Source organism: Protopterus annectens, chromosome 2.part1 (genome assembly GCF_019279795.1).
Source record: "Protopterus annectens isolate FY-2018-M chromosome 2.part1, PAN1.0, whole genome shotgun sequence".
In the NCBI taxonomy this organism is placed as follows: domain Eukaryota; kingdom Metazoa; phylum Chordata; order Ceratodontiformes; family Protopteridae; genus Protopterus; species Protopterus annectens.
The window spans coordinates 1432319265-1432334680 of NC_056729.1; positions in this window are offsets into that span (position 1 = coordinate 1432319265).

Sequence of the window (15416 nt, forward strand, 5' to 3'; positions counted from 1 at the left end):
ACCTACCGCACTCCCAGAAAATATGTTCCCAAGTACCTCTTTCTTCCCATGTATTGAGTCATTTCTGCTTCTTTGCTAGAATCAGTATGTCCCATCTCACTTTAGGCCTACCATCCTCCCATATATAATGTTTTAACTCCCTGTTGAATTTAGCCCATATTCCCTCTTCAGGTTGTTAAAAGTATGCCTCGCTTCTGTATAAAATAAATGGAATCAAAAACATCTTTATTGCCAATATTTCATAGGGCAAAACCACATACATTAGTTTCCAGGCCTGAATCTTCTTTAATTATTTAAGCATCTGTTCCATTTCACATATCTCTGGCTGCTGCACTCATGGATTGGTGCCTCCATAAATAATGGTAATTTTGGACTAGATTGTGAGTGGGAGCACAGTTTACAGCTATTGCTTTTGTTTTCTCTTCATTAATTTTATTTCTTGAAAAACCCTGAAACTGACACAGTATATTGAATATCAAGGGGAATAGCTTTCACTGGACCTATAAGATATAATATAATAATGTCTGCAAACAAGGCCACTTTATGGCTTGGTTTTGCCAGTTGTAGCCCATCATACTAGAGTGCCTTATCTTTTGAACCAACAAATCCAAATACAGAGTGAATAGGAGGTGAGAAGAGGGCACTTCTGCATCATTCCCCTAGTTAACTCAAATATTTGGAAGATTGCCACAACCATTTTGATCCTAGATTCTGAACCATTATAAATGGTAAAAAGCAACTTGATTAAGATGCTGTTAGGCCAGAAGACCCCCGTAAGACCCATTCTAGGTAATCCCAGTTAAACGTATCAAATGCCTTTTCAGCATCCAGGCTAAGCAATAATAAGGGAGGATGTTTAAATTTCAGATTCCTTTGAATTATGAGACTGCTATTGGTATTGTCAAATGTGTGTCTTCCCATAAAGAACTCACATCGATCAAGGTGAATAACATCAGTTTAAATACTAGCCAACCTCCTAGTTGGCAGGGTTATAAAAACTTTGTAATCATGGTTTAAAATAAAAATAGGTCTGTATGATTTAGGATCTGTTGCATCTCTATCCTCCTTTGGGATAACAACAGTCAGTTCCCACCTCTAAGAGGCAGGAAATTGCTGTTCATGCAAGATTCCATTAAACAAAACTGTCTAAATCTAACAATCTTCAGCACGCAAAGTCTCCATACTTTTGTAGGGATACTATGTGTTCGCAGTACTTTTTGGGAAGACTGAGCCAATAATAGTCTTCCTAAGTGTTCCTCTGTAATGTCTGCCATAAAGGATTTTACCCGCAGGTCTGTAATCTGGTGAGATAATCCCCCAGAGGAAGTCCACCTTAGCAAATATGTTCCTATCAGTCAAAAACTCTAAGGTATAGAGTTCTGTGTAAAGCTCTTTAAATGTCTTTAGCATATCTGAAGTAAAAAGCTCTCCATAAATCTCCCTAAACATCTCTAGGTTAATTGTTGTGGGGTGCTGGAGATGTATTATCATCCTTGCCACCTTCTGGTTCCTTTATCTCTGAATTCTGAGCCTTTAGGTTGTTATCAAAGTTATACTTCAACATCAGTTTCTCAATATTCACTACTGGTATTTACATATTCTGACATGTCATCCTTAAATTGTCACAGCTCAGCCTGGAACTCTTCATTATCAGAATTCTCCAGGCTTTGAATAGTTTATATTCTAGAAAGGTTATTCTTATATTGCCTGTTAATTATACCTCACATTTCTTTTACCTGAATTTCTGCTCTGGATCTAAAGTCCTGTTTCAGTTTGCCCCATTGCAGTGCAAGGTTGCCCATATTCATGCCCAATTCATCTAAAAGCATGGGCAGGTTTTCCATAGACCACTATTTAATTTCCTTCCTTCCTTTGTAGAAGATAGGTTGAGAAATGCCAGTGGTGCCAGTGGTGTCCCCTTCACCTCTTAGCTGTAGGATTATCATTGCATGATCAGCTATAGAAACAATGAGCCTTATGCCTGTGGAACATGTACAAATAAATGTTCTTTGAAATATAAAACCCATGTAGTCTATCCCAATGTGCAAATCTTACTGAATAATATGTATATCCTCCCCTTAAATGTAACATCTGATGAGGGACTTCCAGGCTGTATACATTCATACAGCACTTAAAATTACACCCTCTTACTTCCAGGTCTCCCCAAAACATCCTCCCTATTGTACACTACATTCCAGTATCCTCCCTTAATAACAAGCCTTGTAAAAAAATTACAGTCTCTCTCAAAAAATTCTTAATTTCTCTCTGCATTGACCTAGGAGGGGGATACATGCTCAGCAGTGTGATTCTCTTACCAAGCCAAAGAGCCTTAATCACAATTTACGTCCCTAAATTATCATTAAAACCCTCTTCGATCTACAAGGGAACCTTTTCTAATCAATGGCACCACCTTCTTGCACATGTACCCTGCAAATTCCACTGAGTACCCTTCAGATGAAATCATCCTTTGTCAGACGCATCTCCTGCAACAAGTCAACCTGCACAGTAGCTTTTGAAAGGGTGGCTACGACTCTTTATTTTCTGCCCTGGTTAGCGAGGACATTAACATTCTAAAACATCAGTGTGGTCATTGGCCAGGTTAGTAAACTAAGTACTCTGTCTTCTCAGTGCCAGGCTAGTCTTAAGTGACCTATAAGCAGGCACTGATCTCACTAAACAGACACACATCCTGAGAGTTAAACCACTCTCCTTTTACTTGAGGAGTTGAGGCACAGGATTTGGTGCACATTTTTATAAACCTCAAACTATTTTGGCAAAACTCTGAGTTATAACATGTCAACAAAAATTCATCATATTAAACTTAACATTGTATATGCAATTATCAAAGCTAAACTGCATAATACACAAATAAGAAACTCCCCCACCTAATGAGACTTTGTGTCTTGAGAACAAACGTCTCTTGCAAAATGGCTGTGCTAAATCTCGTATCTCATATCTCATTTTCCTCAGCACATTTCCATTTCACCATTTCCCATTAATCATGTATCAAGTGTCCTCACAACTCCCCCCATCACTAAATAAACAAAAAATACACAACAAATTTGCATTTCTAAAATAAACAACATTTAATGGTAAAGAAAAAAGCAGACACAAAATTTGAGAACTGGCTACAAATAATCACATGGGAACCCAGTTTGAGTGAACCGAAACCTAATCACTTACATATTTAGATACAATGTTTTACTAAATATATTAACAGGTTGCTATTAAGGGTTGAATATCAGTTGCTGTCCATCATTTGCAAGAGAATCATACTTCCTGTTATTGAAACATCAGGTAGGGAATTCGGAGATTGCTCCAGCCAACTTCAGTGCACCCTGGCTAAACCTTGACACATGCATATACATAACAAGTGAAACCTGTCTCAAGCAAGCAAGCTTGTATATGGAGATTCCCCTTACCCCCATATAGAGAAGGGATTAGAATCAAATACAAAACATAGGTTCATAGGTTCATAGGTTCATACTAGGCTATCTGCCCTAGGGCATTTATAAGCCTAGCCAGAATGTGTTTGGCTTTCGCCACCCATTTTAAATTTATTTTTCTATGCCCTTTTTCGAGGTTAGTATACTGTGCCTCTGTCTAACAGTGACACAGAAGTGATACCCGGGGTAAACCTACGATCTCCCATCCACTCATCAAGATTCCTCTTGAATAGAGTCAATGAGGGACTCTGCCTAACCTGGACTGGGATTTTATTCCAGAGTGAAGGGAGCCTCTGGGTTATGAATCTGTCCCTCCAGCATGTCCTATTTATTTCAGTGCTGAGGTTCAAGTCTCTTGAGCACGTAGCTCGATGGGATTTGGATTTTCTGAGGTGCAGCATGTCCATTAATTCCGGGTTGGACATGGCTTTATACATCAGGCACAGATCGCCTCTGAACAGGCGGTATTCCACTGAGTAGAGCTGGAGTTTCTTTAACCGGGCAGCATATGGCATCTGTTTGAGCCCTTTGATCCTCTTGGTGAGGTACTTTTGGGGTCTTTCCAGTTGCTGCAGGTGTCTGATAAGGTACATCACAAAAGGGACATTGTACACAGTTATGAGCCTGATGAGGAATGAGTAAAGAGGCACGATGACCTCCCTGATCTAGATGTGAATCCCTTCATGATTAGGTGGGCTATATAAAATGTTTTCTAACCACTTTGGCCACGTGGTTGTCAAATGAGAGATTGCTATCAACTTGGGTCCCCAGGTCCCTAATTACTTCTTCTGTACTTAATGGATTACCACCTATGTGGTAATTTGTGGGCACTTTGTTTTGCCAAAGGGATGACTATACACTTTTTGGCATTTAGCTTGAGGCCATGGCTCTGGCACCAGTTGCCTGTTTCTATGAGGCCCTTTTGGAGGATGCTTGTGTCGGCTGGAGAGTCGATTATGGCGCCCAGTTTGCAGTCATCTGCGAACTTGGTCAGCCACAGTCCTTCCGTGTTGGCCTGTACCTGCGAGAAATATATACCGAACAAGAGAGGTCCCAAGACTGAGCCTTGTGGGACACCACTTGTAACTGGTTTGGAGTCTGACATGGCTCCAGCAATTCTAACCATGTGGGTTCTGTCCTTGAGCCAGTTTGCAATCCATCTAGTGACATAGGGGTTTATATTTAAGCTGGTGAGCTTATCTATAATGCCTGAGTGGGGTATTGTATCGAAGGCTTTTGCGAGGTCCAGGTAGGCTGTGTGGACCACCTTCCCTCGTCAATGGCCTTGGTGACTGTTTCAAAGAAATCAACCAGGTTTAAGAGGCAGGATCTGCCCTTAACAAAGCCGAACTGGGTAGGATCCAGTGTCTGTAGGTCCCCAATATCTTTATTTATGAGGTCCATGATGATCCTTTCCATAGCTTTGCAGACCAAGCTAGTCAGGCTTATGGGGCGATAGTTTCCAGGATCCGTTGAGGCACCACCTTTATGGAGAGGGACCACTGTTGCTGTACGCCACTCTTTGGGCACATATCCTGTAGTAAGGCTGAGATTGAATAGTAGTTTTATGTTTGGGTTTAGCTCTTCTTGGAGTTCATGTAGGATGCAGCCCGGGACACCGTCTGGTCCCATTGATGCTGTGTTTTTTGCTTTGGAGAGGGTGGCTCTTACCTGAGCATCTGAGATGTCATGGGGGCAGCACTTTGCAGGGATAGATATTTGCCCTTTTGGTGGGGAGGGGGGAGGGAAGTTTGCGCTGAACCTGTCAGCTAGGATGTTGGCAATGTCTGTGGGTTCAGTGTATTTTTTGTCATTTTGGACTAATTCTGAGCATATCTGGGAATTACCACCCAGGTTCCTAACATAACTAAAGAAAGCCTTGTGATTATCCTTAGTGTTCTGTGCAATTTTTCTCTCGAAGCTGGCCTTAGACAATTTTATGAGTGCCCGTAGTTTTTTGCTAATACTGATCAGTGATGCCTTCCCTTTTTGGGATTTTGCTCTATCATTTAGTAGCTTCCTCCTTCTATTGTATAGTTTGTTTATGGCTGGGGTCCACCAGACAGGACGTCTGCCTTTGGAGGATTGGGTCTTGGTTTTATTTGGGATCGCATGATCCATGCACTCCTGAAGGTGTTCATAGAATGTGTTTATAAAGGATTCTGCGGTCTGGGCCGTATTTTCCACTGGCCCGGGGGCTTTGAAGGATTCCACCTCGGTTTTGAGGAGTGTGAAATTTGCTTTAGAGAAGTTTTTCACTGTGGTTTTCTGGGCAGAGGGTGGGGTCGGGATGTGAATATCGAGTGAGATTAGTTTATGGTCTGATCTTACCAGTGAGGGATACATTTCTGGTCTGGAGCATAGAGTCCCCATGTTGGTGATGATCAGGTCCAGTATGTTTTCCCCTCTTGTGGGAGTGGTAACAAGTTGTTCCATAGCATTTGAGTTTATAAATTCTAGGAATCTTTGGGCTAGGGGGTTGGAGCTAGAGTAATGCTCCCAGTCTATGTTTGGGTAGTTGAAGTCGCCCAATATAATGGTGTTTGGAGAGACCTTCATATTTTCCAGTGTTCTCAGGAGCACTGGAAAACAGAGCAGTAGAGTCAGTTCCCCTGGTGTTCATCCCATATAGCAAAAAATAGAAACATGAAAGAAAACATATAATTAAATAATTCACAGATTATTGTCCACTTGTACTATAACACTCTGAATTAAACTGTGCCCTCTTTATTATAAGCTTAATCTTCGTCCAGACGTACTACTTCTGCAGTCCCATTTCTTGCATTTACAGACTGTGCAATCGTCCCTGAAATATCTTTCATTTCTCTCTCTCTCCAATGATCTATTTTCTTTTGAAAATGTGGGGATGACTTATTTAGGAGGGAGAAGCTCCTTGATATTTCCCTAATTAGCACTTGATAATTTGAAGCTGGTGACTCAGGGGCCTTCCCAAGACTTGAGCTAGTGGTCCAAGAATGACTTAGATCTAGTCTGGTAGTAAAACCAGAGTAAATGGATAGAGTCAGACTTTAAACTTAAGTTGTCTACATAGTTTAATGCGCATTGAAAACTTAATTCTCACCTGTCTAGCAGTCTGTGAATAGCTGTTTAAAGTAAGCACTCGGACCTTTTCATAATTTTCCTCCTTTTCTAGAGTTTTGACAGTATCTGTTCATTTAGATGAAACACCTGTAATTTAACTATTATCTGCCTTGGTTATCTCCTGCTACTGGTTGCTAGGAGAAACCTTATTGCACCCTTTTTGTTTGTAGCTCTCCAGTGAAAAGCCTGTCACTTATAAATGAGACTTGTTATGTACTGCATACCATCACTGCCTTCTGTTGATTCAGGCATATTGATAAAGCAAAGATCTTCCTTCCAGGTGTGGTCTTCTAGATCAACCAATTTCCTAGTGATCTACACCAGTGCCTGTCCTGCTATCCCTTGTTAGACACCTGCATCTCGAAAATGTCATTTGAGTGTCTACTTAAAACTTCCTCCATCTCCTCCATTCTTGGTTGCTAATTTTAATTGACTCTGTTACTGGATCATTAAGCTTCTTTTATGTTCTAGTGATAAAGCAGCCATGTCCTTAATAGCTTCTCCACTCAGTTCTAATTCTGGGAATGGTGTCACAAGGCCAGCAGACATCGATGCCACCACTAAATTTTTATAGCTTCATCTCCTGTGCCCAGATTGCCTCTCTTTCTTTGGTGAAATCCACTGTCACCTTCTGACAAGTGGGTGCAAAATAATCTTGCCATATCCAAACAAGTTTGTTTCATTCTCCCAACTTAACTTTAACCTAGAAGCAGATAGAGAGAAGGGACACAGACACACACTGCACCAACAGAAGTATAGCCAAACTATCCATTATACTGTGCTGATGACAAGAGGTTCTTGTAGTTTTTACCAACTATTTATTTTATTATTTTTGCAAGGTTTAATGGAAAACACATTCACATTTGGCAGTAGAATCGATTTTTTTGAAACCTTGTTCACATAGTGTTGAATGCATAGCATACGGGGGCAGCAACATGAACCGGTTATTTAATTAATTCATTTATATTTTACTTTGTTGCCTCTAGAAGTTGTACTGCCCCAGACACAGTCTACGATGAGAGGAGCCCACCACAGAAGAAGTAAGAAAAGCACTGAGGAAAATCAAGTCAGAGATAGCAGCAAGTTCAGATGAGGTCAGAGCAAATATGATCAATATGTTGGGTGAGATAGGGGAGAAATGGCTCCTGAGGATTCTCATAGCAGTCTGGAGATACAGACATATCCCAGATGACTGGAGAATAAGTTTGCCAGTGCTGGTGTGCAACAACAAATGGGACATTCACAACAGCAGGCAGTACACAGGTATCAAACTTCTGTCACTCTGCATGAAAGTTCTGGAGAGGGTGATTGATAAATAAGGAAGTAAAAAGTAAGATAGAAGATGACCAGTTCAGATTCAGATCAAGATGCAGGACAACCAACACAATGTTTGCAGTGAAACAGATAGTCGAGAAGAAGCTAGAGATGTGGAAAGAGTCCAAATGGGCATTCCTAGACTTGGTGAAGGCATATGGCAAGGTCCCAAGAAAACTGATTTGGGCAGTCTTGCAATGGTTTGAAGTCCCAGCAACACTGTTAGTTGGTAGAGTTAGTGCAGGTCATGTACAAGTATCCAATGACACAAGTATAGAGTTGTTTGCCAGTGGAAGAAGGTGTGCATCAGGGTTCAGCTCTGAACTCACCGCTGTGCATATTGGTGATTGACTACATTATCAAACAGGTTAGAGGGTACAGATAACATTTCTCTATGCAGATGATGTGGCATTACAGGAAAACTCTGAAGAAGAATCTCAGCAAAGTAAAAAGAAATGAAATGCAAAACAGAAAGCACATGATGAAATTCAATACAAATGGCATTCAATAATACGACAGTTAAAATGGCAACAATGGGATAAATCAGAAGAAACTAATAATTAAGATAGAAGAGAAAATAGTGGAACTGATTAACAGCTTCAAGTATATGGTTGAGGAGAAAGGAAGAATGAGTGTGGAGGTCAGAATCAGAGGGGCTGCAGTCAAGTGGCATAGACTGTCAAGGGTAGTGTATGACAGAAGAATGCCAAAGAAGCGGAAAAATAAAGTCTACAAAACAGTGGTGTGACCAGTACTACTGCATGGTACAGAAACCTGAACAGTAAAGGCAGAGCAGTTGAGGAAGCTGATGGCAGTGAAGTGCCTGAGATGGGTGGTAGGATGCACACTGTGGAACAGACAAATAAATTTGGACATCAGCAGAACTTCAAGTAGCTCCAACTGTCAAGAAGGTCAAATAGTACAGAACTGAGTGGTTTGGATAGATGTGCAGGAAAGCAGAAGAGAATCTGGTGAAGAAGATTTGTGACAGACAGGAAGACAGCAAGAGGAAATGAGGGCATCCAGCAAAGAGATGGATGGATTGTGTGAGAGAAGACTAGTCAGGCAATGGTTTTAGTTTGGTACTGCGCAAATACCCAGTATTGCTTGGCTAAAAGTTATTTGTTTGCATTGTTTACTTTGTTCAGGGACCTTAGTCTTGTAGCTTAATTTGCAGCTGTGGGAAGATAGTGTTTCTACATTATACCGTACTTCTATCGCCACAAGTAGAATTACTTGTAAAAGCTAACTGTTTATATTTTAAACCCTGCTGGGCCTTAGTCTTGTAGTTTCATTCATTGTTGTGGCAGAACTGTGAACTACTGCCAGATGTGAGCCTTTTTTAGTCATCTATTAGTGCATTTTTCCATAAAAGTGTTACTGGTATTTTTCTGCATAGTCTGGTGCCTTAAACTGTAGTAGAATTTCAGTAGTGACGGTATTGATTTTAATGCTCCAGGATTTGTGCTTCAGTGCTTTTACAGTGTTATTCCAGTTTTGGTACTACAGTTTTATACCTGCTTAAAATTCATTCTAGTGCCTTCTGTTCCACTATTCTTTATGCCTGTCCCATCCTTGACTAAAACATTAAGCTAAAGTTTCTGAAAGAGCTCGGTCCTGGCTTTATTTAATTGGATCCTTCGCTAGCTACCCTGCTTCCCAGCCCTCCCACCCTTTTCCAGTTGTGGTTTCATAAGGCTCCCTCCCCTCTTTCATTACTATTGTCTGTTGTATAAGCTATTGAAGTACTCTGCCTTGTTTTCCATAGATCCATGATACTGAGTGCCCTCCCAGCAAACCAGTATTACTCTTGAGTAAACTTCCTTTACTACATATTGCCTCATGCTCATTTTCCCAGAGATCTGCAAAACTTGATGCCCTACCTCATGTCCCAGAAGTGTTATTTATGTATTTATTTGTATTTGTTTTCCAAGGTAGAGCACTGATCTCCATGGACCTTTTTCAGACTCAGCGCAGGTGCAGTGCCTGGTTAAGTGACTTGCTCAGAGTCACACAGTTAGGCAATGGAAGCTGAGGGAATCAAACCTTGCACCACTGGACTACAGGAATCAGATCATTAACAGCCTCTTAATCCTCTAAGCCACCTGACAGACTAAGCCAACTGACAGACTTTTACTTGTAGGCAGTGCCATCCAAGCAAATTCAAGTACTTTTAATTGCTAAGTTGCACTTGCTTATGCTATTTGAGTGATTGCTACTGTTTCCTGCTTTTATATGTGCATTTCACTGTATTTTTTTAATTGTTTTGCCTCTTATTGTAACTACCCAAAGACTGTCTTGAAATCACCTTCAGCAAGTGATTTCTGGTTAGTTGTTTAATTGGGTTGTGATAGCATTGCATTTGTAGGTCAGTTCTACTGTACTTGTACATTAGGAGGACTGATGTTATGCATCTTGTGGTGGTGGGGGGCTAGCCTGTTCTATCTGAGTTGGGAAACACACACAAAGGAACTCATAGTCTACTTGTTTTCTTGGCTACAGGGCTCATTAGTTAGTTTTCTGTTTTTTATGTACTTCTATACATTTGGCACATTTGGTACAGAGGTGCTCACTGCGCAGAAGCCATTAGCAGTGTCCTGTACTGGTCTATATTAAATCAGCGAACACTTAAAAAAGCGAACTCTGATTTATCAATGCTCGTTAAGTGACAGCTAAAAATCCTGAACACTAGGATCAGAGATTTTTTTCCCAGGGAAAAAATATGCTGGGCCATTTTTGGGACTTTGCCATTTCCTCCACTGTGCTGTGATCTCGGGTTCTTATATTTAAGTAGGGTGGGATGAGGAGCACAGCCCTCCACATCGGGGGGACTTTATTTACTGTTTTGAATTTTTTTTTTTTGTGGAACAGCGATTTTTTTTCCCTGCGTAAAAAAATCACTGTTCCGAGTGTTCGGGATTTTAAGCTTTCGCTTAAAGAAGGTTGATAAATCAGTGTTTGCTTTTTTAAGCATTTGCTGATTTAACATAGACCCTCCTGTACAGGTATAAATACTTAGAAATTAAATTGTTCCTACAGAAGGGTCCATAAAACTGCACCGTGTAAAGCAGTAAATATAGAACAAATACCTTGCATACCAACAAGCTTAGAGCAGCTAGCTGAGCTTCAAGTGGCAATACCTATAGATTTAGTAGAATTCAGTATTGTGTAAACATTAAAGTTAGTAGAATTTAATACTTTTTAGCATAATCTGCCCAAATAAAGCACCCTATTAGTCTGCACCAACAAAGCACCCTTAATAGCCTTCTAATCTCAATGTACCACCACTTGTAGCTCGCTAATCAAAGGACTGGACAGCATGGATATATAACTTACTAAATTCTCTGTAGCTAGCTTGGTGGATATGGGCATCTTGAGACAATGTAGCAACTGTATCATGTTTACCAACCATTAAATCCTTAAAGAAACAAACACAGTATGAGAGAGGTGTACTTACAGAATGACACTAGAAGCTGAACTCTCACATACAAGCATACATCAGGTTGTTGAAACCACACACATAACATCCATCTCACATAGCACACAACACATGCTTAGACTAAAGTATGCTGAGGCGCTTAAAAGCAATCTTCCTAAACAAAAAAGATCACCTACTATCAAAGCTATGCCACAGCAAGCCCAAAAGCACTCAGAAGAAAAAAACACCACCTGACACCACATATACAATCGGTCTCACTGGAGCCCCAATCTCTAAGCCCCTAAAGTAAGCAAAAATACTTCCCAGGATTCTTATCTTAGGGGACTCCATTGTAAGACATACTGATGTCTCTCTAACCAGGCTGAACAAGGAGGAGATAATGGTTAGTTGCTTATCTGGAGCCAGGATCCGCAAATCCCAAACTCACTTAAGTTATTACACCACAGGTGCCGGTATGATTTCATCATAATCCACATAGGTGTAAATGACCTGGGACATACCTCCTGCAGGATATGAAGAGAGGCATTATAAAGCTCTCAGACTATGTGTCTCAAGCTGGTATGAGCCTAGCATTAAGCAGCATATTACCATCACCAAAGATGATGCCACACTATGAGCAAAGATGACTGATTTCAAAAACTGGCTGTCTTTCTGGTGTCATTCTAAGGGATTCCAATATTTGTTAGGTTGGGAGGGCATGGCTGAGAGACCATGTTGCTTTGACAATGATGGTGTGCATCTATCCCCTCCAGACTTTTGAATACTGGCTAAAACTTTATCCTCCCCATAGTGCCTTTTTTAAGCAATGCTAAATTGACAAACCTACCAACATAGCAAAATCAACTTAAGTAAACCTCAAGGTGCTAGTACTCAGTGCTAGCAGCCTGAATAAAAAAAAAATACTCTGCCTCTAAGCTCTTGTCACAATCGAGTATATAGACATCTGTGAGATATTGTGACATGCTGTATAGTGGCAGAGAGTATGCGGCAGGGCAGGGTTTCAGTGCCTTGATCATTTTGCATTACCTGCTATGAGTTACTGTGACATGCTGTATAGTGGCAGAGAGTATGCGGCAGGGCAGGGTTTCAGTGCCTTGATCATTCTGCATTACCTGCTATGAGTTACTGTGACATGCTGTATAGTGGCAGAGAGTATGCGGCAGGGCAGGGTTTCAGTGCCTTGATCATTCTGCATTACCTGCTATGAGTTACTGTGACATGCTGTATAGTGGCAGAGAGTATGCGGCAGGGCAGGGTTTCAGTGCCTTGATCATTCTGCATTACCTGCTATGAGTTACTGTGACTTGCTGTATAGTGGCAGAGAGTATGCGGCAGGGCAGAGTTTCAGTGCCTTGATCATTCTGCATTACCTGCTATGAGTTACTGTGACATGCTGTATAGTGGCAGTGAGTATGCGGCAGTGCAAGGTTTCAGTGCCTTGATCATTCTGCATTACCTGCTATGAGTTACTGTGACATGCTGTATAGTGGCAGAGAGTATGCGGCAGGGCAGGGTTTCAGTGCCTTGATCATTCTGCATTACCTGCTATGAGTTACTGTGACATGCTGTATAGTGGCAGAGAGTATGCGGCAGGGCAGGGTTTCAGTGCCTTGATCATTCTGCATTACCTGCTATGAGTTACTGTGACATGCTGTATAGTGGCAGAGAGTATGCGGCAGGGCAGGGTTTCAGTGCCTTGATCATTCTGCATTACCTGCTATGAGTTACTGTGACTTGCTGTATAGTGGCAGAGAGTATGCGGCAGGGCAGGGTTTCAGTGCCTTGATCATTCTGCATTACCTGCTATGAGTTACTGTGACATGCTGTATAGTGGCAGAGAGTATGCGGCAGGGCAGGGTTTCAGTGCCTTGATCATTCTGCATTACCTGCTATGAGTTACTGTGACATGCTGTATAGTGGCAGAGAGTATGCGGCAGGGCAGGGTTTCAGTGCCTTGATCATTCTGCATTACCTGCTATGAGTTACTGTGACATGCTGTATAGTGGCAGAGAGTATGCGGCAGGGCAGGGTTTCAGTGCCTTGATCATTCTGCATTACCTGCTATGAGTTACTGTGACATGCTGTATAGTGGCAGAGAGTATGCGGCAGGGCAGGGTTTCAGTGCCTTGATCATTCTGCATTACCTGCTATGAGTTACTGTGACTTGCTGTATAGTGGCAGAGAGTATGCGGCAGGGCAGGGTTTCAGTGCCTTGATCATTCTGCATTACCTGCTATGAGTTACTGTGACATGCTGTATAGTGGCAGTGAGTATGCGGCAGTGCAAGGTTTCAGTGCCTTGATCATTCTGCATTACCTGCTATGAGTTACTGTGACATGCTGTATAGTGGCAGAGAGTATGCGGCAGGGCAGGGTTTCAGTGCCTTGATCATTCTGCATTACCTGCTATGAGTTACTGTGACATGCTGTATAGTGGCAGAGAGTATGCGGCAGGGCAGGGTTTCAGTGCCTTGATCATTCTGCATTACCTGCTATGAGTTACTGTGACATGCTGTATAGTGGCAGAGAGTATGCGGCAGGGCAGGGTTTCAGTGCCTTGATCATTCTGCATTACCTGCTATGAGTTACTGTGACTTGCTGTATAGTGGCAGAGAGTATGCGGCAGGGCAGGGTTTCAGTGCCTTGATCATTCTGCATTACCTGCTATGAGTTACTGTGACTTGCTGTATAGTGGCAGAGAGTATGCGGCAGTGCAAGGTTTCAGTGCCTTGATCATTCTGCATTACCTGCTACGAGTTACTGTGACATGCTGTATAGTGGCAGAGAGTATGCAGCAGTGCAAGGTTTCAGTGCCTTAATCATTCTGCATTACCTGCTATGTTAGATGCTAGTACAGCTGGATGAGTTAAAAAGAGATTGTTGTTAAAGTGCTATAAATGGATGGTTTTAAAAGCAGGTCTTAATGAGGCACCACAACTGGATGACTTTAAAAATGGAACTTAGCAAGGCAGTAAAACTGGATGACTTTTAAAGACAGAAGGTATCAGGGCAGTTCTAGAGAACTTTCTTTAATAACATGAATAGAACGCATGATAATTTAAAGACAAACGGGAGAACGGTACTTCAAGGGAAACTGAATTGCTAATGTGTGATGCACTGTTACTCTAGAAAACTGCATAGCCATGGTTTGGCATTCATTTAGTTTTGATGCTGCTATAAGCCAAAGCCACCCAATATTGATAAGTGCCTCCAACAACAGCTGGTGTATGATGATGATGATGATGATGATGATGATGTGTGAATCGGCTCTGCAATGTTTCATTAAGAATCCAATTGCATAGGTGTGGCTCAGGATCCATTCAGTCTAGATGCTTCTGAAAATGAATGACTATCTCAGTTGATGGCTTCTGTACAATAGGTTCATAGGTTCTATCATTTTGCTGTGCCTCTGTCAAGCAGTGACTTGAAGTAAATCCCCTGGGTATATCTGCAATCTCCCATCCATTGGTCAAGATTCTGATGAATCTGTCCCTCCAGCGCGTTCTATTAAGCATATTCATCAAATCTGGGTTTGACATGGCCTTATATGTCAGGCACAGGTCACCTCTGAGCAAGCGGTATGAGACTGAATAGAGCTGGAGTTCTTTCAGTCGGGCAGCATAAGACATATTTTTGAGACCCTTTATCCTTTTGGTGAGGAACTTTTGGGGCCTTTCAAGCTGCAGCAGGTGTCTGGTCAGACATTATTCGAGGGGGCATTGTACTCAATCATAGGTCTAATAAGTGATGAGTACAGGGACGATGACCTCCCTTGATGTGATATAGAAGGTTTTCCTAACTACTTTAGCACATGAGTGTCAAGCGAAGGCTACTGTCAACCTGGGTCCCCAGATCTCTGATGACTTTTTCTGTGCTCAGTGGATTGCCACCTATATGGTAGCTAGGTAGCCCTGTTTTTCCCAAAGGGTATGACTATGCATTTTGGCCATGGCTCTGGCACCAGTTATCCATTTCTGTGAGGCCCTTCTGGAGGATATCTGTGTCAGATGTGTTTTCGACTATGGCCCAGTTTGCAGTCATCTTCCTGTGTTTGCTTGTACTTCAGAAAAGTAGATGCGAACAAGAGTGGACCAGGAGGACTGCCCCCTGGGACAC